The sequence below is a fragment of the Vitis vinifera genome, chromosome 19 (assembly GCF_030704535.1).
Source record: "Vitis vinifera cultivar Pinot Noir 40024 chromosome 19, ASM3070453v1".
NCBI lineage: Eukaryota > Viridiplantae > Streptophyta > Magnoliopsida > Vitales > Vitaceae > Vitis > Vitis vinifera.
The window spans coordinates 11480460-11486797 of NC_081823.1; positions in this window are offsets into that span (position 1 = coordinate 11480460).

Sequence of the window (6338 nt, forward strand, 5' to 3'; positions counted from 1 at the left end):
GAAAGTAAACTTAACAAAAGGAATCCTACAATTAAAATAAAGGAAATGAAGTTAGTGAAAAAGGAATTCACCAAACTTGTGATGGAAATCCCAAGTAGCCTGTAAAAAGTTGTATCACTGTATCGTGGCACCATTCCCGGCAACGGCGCCATTTTGATTCATGCCCAGTCGGGTCTTTTAATCAAAAAATATTTATAAATCCTATGACCTCATACTAGCGTAGCAAAGCTACTATAGTATAGCAGCTCTAGGGTCGAACTCTGGGATGGGTTTTCACTCTACCAGTCATAGACTCAAGATTAGAAATTGAATCTGATGATTTCCTTTGTCAAAAACTTAAAGTTTAAAAGAAAATAAAATTTCTTTTGAAAGTGGTGTTTGAAACTAAACTAACATAGAACTAGGTAAAAATGGAAGAAAGAAAGTCTCCCGGAGCTAAAGGTTGCTAGGATTAAGTTCAGAATGCAAAGTGGGAAATTCTGGATTTTTCTCCTCGCATTGGGGACAACAACATAAAGGATGGTTGTTTCCCAAACTGGTATAGGTTTAACAATGAAGATTTAATCCATAAAAAGTCAATAGAAATGGTAGTCAAGTTCCATTAATGGCTTTAGACACTATGGGTCTTCACCTTGAGCCACTTTCCAATGGCTCGTACATGATAACTAATAGTCTTATGTGGATCTAGCAATAAGTGTCCGCAGAGACCTAAAAGCTTACCATGTATTGGCCATTCAAAGTGATTCTAAGGGATTTAAAGCAAAACTTTAGATTTAAAAGCCATTTATGAACTCCAACTACCTGTATTTAAAGCACGAGGGTTTTCCACTTTTGCATCTGGACTTTTCACCTAGATTCCTTCACTCCAAGAAACCAAAGGTTTAGCCTCTCATCCTTTGGGAAAACATCCTCAGAGGTTGTTTGGCTTCCAAGAAAATATAATTAAAAATGAGAAGGTAAAGTAGAGCAAAGGCTCTGTATTTGACTTCCTTGCAAAACTGTACAAAAGTTTTGTCGTCTCTCCTCTCTGTCCCCTGAGAACAGGCTCCCAAGAGATATATATAAGGAAAAATTACAAAAATAATATATAAAAGGTTATTTATCCTTTTTCCAAACTTAATAGCTAAGGAATCCTATAATTGGCGGGCTACAAGGAGATTTTGGGGATTTAGATAACAAATATCTAAAGCAAAATATCTCAAAATATCCCAAAATATTGGTGGAAAATATCAGGAAGCTTCAGGAGAACACAACAGCACTGTACAGAATGGCTACTCTCCCATCCGGCGTCAGAACTCCGGACGTGAACATCCGGGTGGAAAGTGTGCGGCAGCCGGGTGTAAATGGCGGTGCGCATCCGGGTGCAAATGGCGGCAACCGGGTGCAAAATGGCAGCGCGCATCCGGGTGTAAATGGCGGCAGTCGGGTATAAAATGGCGGCAACCGGGTGCAATTCCTACCCGGATATGTTGTCCAGATGCCCTCTGATGGTGTATCCGGACGCCCTGTCTCGGTATACTCCTTGCATGGATTCCAAAGAACTCTCCTCAGTCTCATATTGCTTTGGTGATCAAAAAACTATCAAAACACCAAAACTTAACACATTTTTTATTAGAATTGATTGCAAGGGTCCTTAACATGCCAATTGAATTAAAAGGTGATAACTACTACTCAAAAGTGTTTAAAAGAGTTAATTAAAAGCTATGAAATATCACTTTTTGAGTAGTAATCACTCGACCATTACTAAAGAAAACCAAATTACCTACTTCTACCTAGGGACATGCTATTATGCTTGCTGCAGCTTTAGATCATATTCGACCTACAACTTACCATTCCCTTTACAGCTCGTACTTGAAAACAACCAAATATCTCACTAATGAATATTTGGTTATGTAGTATATGTACCAATTGCACCTACACATTGCACTAAAATGGGTCCCAAATGAAGACTTGGGATTTATTTAGGTTTTAATTCTCCATCTATCATAAGATATTGTAAGAAAAATTAGGCTAATCCAACCTAAGGTAATCACCCTAGAGAGAGGGGGGGGGGGGGGGGGTTGAATAGAGTGATGGTCTCTTTTTGCAAATTTAAATTATATAAATACAAGAGATAATTATATGCAAATATATAATAAAACAATATAAAGACAATTGCATATAAAGTACAAGAGTAGGAAACAGAGAATGCAAACATTGGATATTTATAGTGGTTCAGCATAACCCAACTTCCATCCACTCCCCTCTATCTTCAATCCCAAGCTTGAGGTTCCACTATTTCAAGGCTTCCAAATCAAGCCTTCAAGCAATACAATTGGATTATAGTTCCAATACGCCCTCTTGGACTTTTGGCTCCAAACACCCTTTACAATCCTTAAGAGATACCCCACTCTTGAACAACCCCTCAAGTGATACCCTACACTTGAGAATTCCTAAATGATATCACACATTTAGACTTTTCTTCTCAAATATTTACAAATGAAGATAAGATTGAAAGGTGCACTAATGATATGCAAGTTTTAGAACAATGGTGCACTCAAAAACACTCTCTCAAGGCTCAAATATATTAAAGAAGGGTTTAAGCTCTTGAAAAAATGAAGATTGAAACCTTTCTATAGAGGAAAACGACCAAACTAGCCATTGAAGGTTTGACCAGTCGAGCTAGGGGTCAACCGGTTGACTAGCCATTAGCATTTAATGCTTGGTAGGTAACCGTTGGATCTTGACCAGACCTCGATTAGTTGAACAAGCGTTCTGGAAGAGAGAAAACGTTTTTGCACCCGTCGACCGGTTGAGCTAAACAAGTCAACTAGTTCCTCATCTGGTTCAACAGGTTGAGTCGTTTTTAGCTCAACAATCATCATCTTCAACTTCAAACATTTTAAACAAGTTTGAAAAACATTTGACATAAGGTTTTAGTTGAAAACATGAAATTATTAAATTTTAAAGGATTTAATAAAAAAATTAATTTTGGATGATTTTGATGAATAAATTAATAATGTAATGCATAAAAGATCTAGTGCATCAACAACCTTACAAAGAGATCCTAGAAAGTTTAGGTCTTGAAAAACACTTCTTTTTTAGGTCTTTTACTTCTTATTGATTACTCTTTGTCTTGATTTTGTCTTTTTGATTGACACTTTGGAAATATTCTTACCTAATCACATTTGAAATATAATCATTAGTGCCAAACCTTGTTTTGTTATCATCAAAATATAGATTAACCAAACCTTGGTTTCACAAATATCTTGAACCTTTGACAGTCGATGTTTTTATAGTTTGTTTTGCAGATTGTCATTTTAATGAGAGTGTTTTCCTATCATTAGGGAGAGAAAAGTCAATTCCTAAAGAATGGTGAGAAATTACTTGGAATGCATCTACTATGTCCCATTTTGATTCTTGTACAAATCAATATGAACTAGAAGTTAAAAGGATCATTTATTTGCAAAATCTTGCAAACCAATTACCAAATGCATTCATTAATACAAAGAAAGTAACAAAGTAACATATCTCGGCTACAAATACTCCAACACGGATTGATGTCATTGTAGAACAGTTAACAAATGAATCTAAGATACGCTTGAAGCATGGTAAACCTGTTGGCTCAAAGGATATAACTCCCTAGAAGAGGAGAACATAAGAAAAACTTTGTACTTTAGAAGAGGTCATTAAAATGACTGATCAGTCTAAAATTGATAAATCTATAGCCCCAAAAGAGGCACAAATAATGCAAAAAGCACCTGAAGAGGCACATATTGAACAAAAAGCTCTTGAAAAGGCACATATTGAACAAAAAGCCCCTGAAGAGGCACAGATACCAAAAAATTGTGAGATTTTAGTAAGTTATGTACACATGGGAGTAAAATGGGATTTAAATAATATTACAATTAACAATATTTTTCACTTTTCAAGTGGCCCATGTATCATAAGAAATGATGAAGATTCCAAACCACAAAATATGGAAGAATGCCGACATAGAAATGATTGGCCAAAAAGGAAAGAAACTATGCAAGAAAAGTTAAACTTATTAACAAAACGAGAAGTTTTTGGACTTATACTCTAAACACTTGAAGAAGTAAAGCATGTTAGGTAAAAATGGGTATTTGTATGAAAACACAATGAGAGTAATGAAATCATAAGATATAAAGCGCGATTAGTAGCACAAGGTTTCTTTTAGAGACCAGGAATTGACTATGAGAAAACATACTCTCCCATCATGGACGCAATCACATTTCGTTTCTTAATTAGTTTGGTAGTCTCATAAGGACTAGATATGCGTCTCATGGACGTTATTACAACATATTTATATAGATCCATAGATAATGATATATATATAAGAAAATCCCTGGAGAATTTAAATTGCCTGAAACAAATAATACAAAGACTTGTAACATGTACTCAATCAAGTTACAATGATCCTTGTATGGATTAAAGTAAGTCGAACGCATGTTGTACAATCACCTTAGTAAATACTTACTAAAAGAAGGGTATGTGAATAACCCTATATGTCCATGCATTTTCATTAAGAAATCAGAAACCGAATTTGCAATTATTACAGTATATGTTAATGATTTAAATCTTATTGGAACTCCTAAAGAACTCATAAAAACAAAAAAAAAATATACTTAAAAAAGGAATTTGAGATGAAGGATCTTGGAAAAACAAAATTTTCTATTGGTATGCAAATCGAGCATTTTCCAAATGGAGTTTTAGTACATCAATCAACATACATTAAGAAAATTTTGAAGTTTTTTTATATGGATAAAATGTCAAAATATTGTGTGAATGGCCGAATACCTTGGCCTTGAGTTTTGTATATTATATATAGACTTTACAAGGATGCTATACATGGAAAGCAAATAAAAGAAAATAAATTCCCTCATGATTCTAGTCCTATACATGTAAACTATAATCTGTCAAATAATATATGCTAACTGTACAGAATAATAAATGGAGAAATAAGGAAACAATTGTAGGCTAAAATAAGGAAAGAAGTGTGGGTTAAAATAAGGAAAGAAGTGTGGACAGCAAAGCTGTCCTTTGACAGCCCCCCTCAAATTGATGCAGGTTGATCAACAAGCATCAATTTGCTACTTAGCAAGCAATGTCGATGATGAGGGAGAGCCTTGGTGAAGATATCAACAATTTGTAAGTCAGTGGAAATATGTGGAAGAGTGATAACATGAGCTTCAAAGGCTTCACGGATAGAGTGACAGTCCACTTCAATATGTTTTGTGCGCTCATGATAGACAGGATTGGTCGTGATCTGAATAGCACTTGTATTATCGGCATGTAGAGGTATAGGATCGGTCTCAGAAAAATCTAACTCCGCAAGCAAACCTCGAAGCCAAATGATTTCAGAACAAGCAAGAGACATCGCCCAATACTCAAATTCCGTATATGACTTAGAGACTCTGTCTTGCTTCTTACTTTTCACAGACATCTTAAACTAAAACTCCCTACTAAGATAGTTTTTGCCATTGAAACGAACAATAGAATATTCTCCAGACATTACAAAAACAGAAATAGCCTAAGAAACAAAAAAAACATCGTCAAAGAGCCTAAATCTGATAACAAACCTCCAAATAATCAAAGATCTCCAAGAGCCTAGAATCAAAGAAACCCAAAGAAAACTCCAAGATCACATCACAGATGTGTTGTCACAACCACCAGAAAAAAAAAAAAAAAAAAGAACCGAAAAGCTAGGCTAGAGTCCGAGAGCCCCTAGGGCTAAATCCGAGAAAACCCAAAGAAAAAAAAACTAGAAAGCGTGTAAACTCTAGGTTCAGAACACAAGCTCTGATACCATGTCAAAATATTGTGTGAATGGCCGAATACCTTGGCCTTGAGTTTTGTATATTATATATAGACTTTACAAGGATGCTATACATGGAAAGCAAATAAAAGCAAATAAATTCCCTCATGATTCTAGTCCTATACATGTAAACTATAATCTGTCAAATAATATATACTAACTGTACAGAATAATAAATGGAGAAATAAGGAAACAATTGTAGGCTAAAATAAGGAAAGAAGTGTGGGTTAAAATAAGGAAAGAAGTGTGGACAGTAAAGCTGTCCTTTGACATAAAGCGCATCCTTTAACTTCTCCAATAGTTGTCTAATCATTTGATGTGAAAAAGGACCCATTTCGGCCTTGCAAAAAATGTGAAGAATTACTTGGTCCTAAAGTACCATATATTAGTGGTATTGGTGCACTTATATATCTTGCCAATTGTACATGTCTAAACATTCATTTTTTTGTCAATTTATTAGCAAGATACAGTTCCACTCCAACTCGAAGACATTGAAATGGTATCAAACATATATTGTGCTATC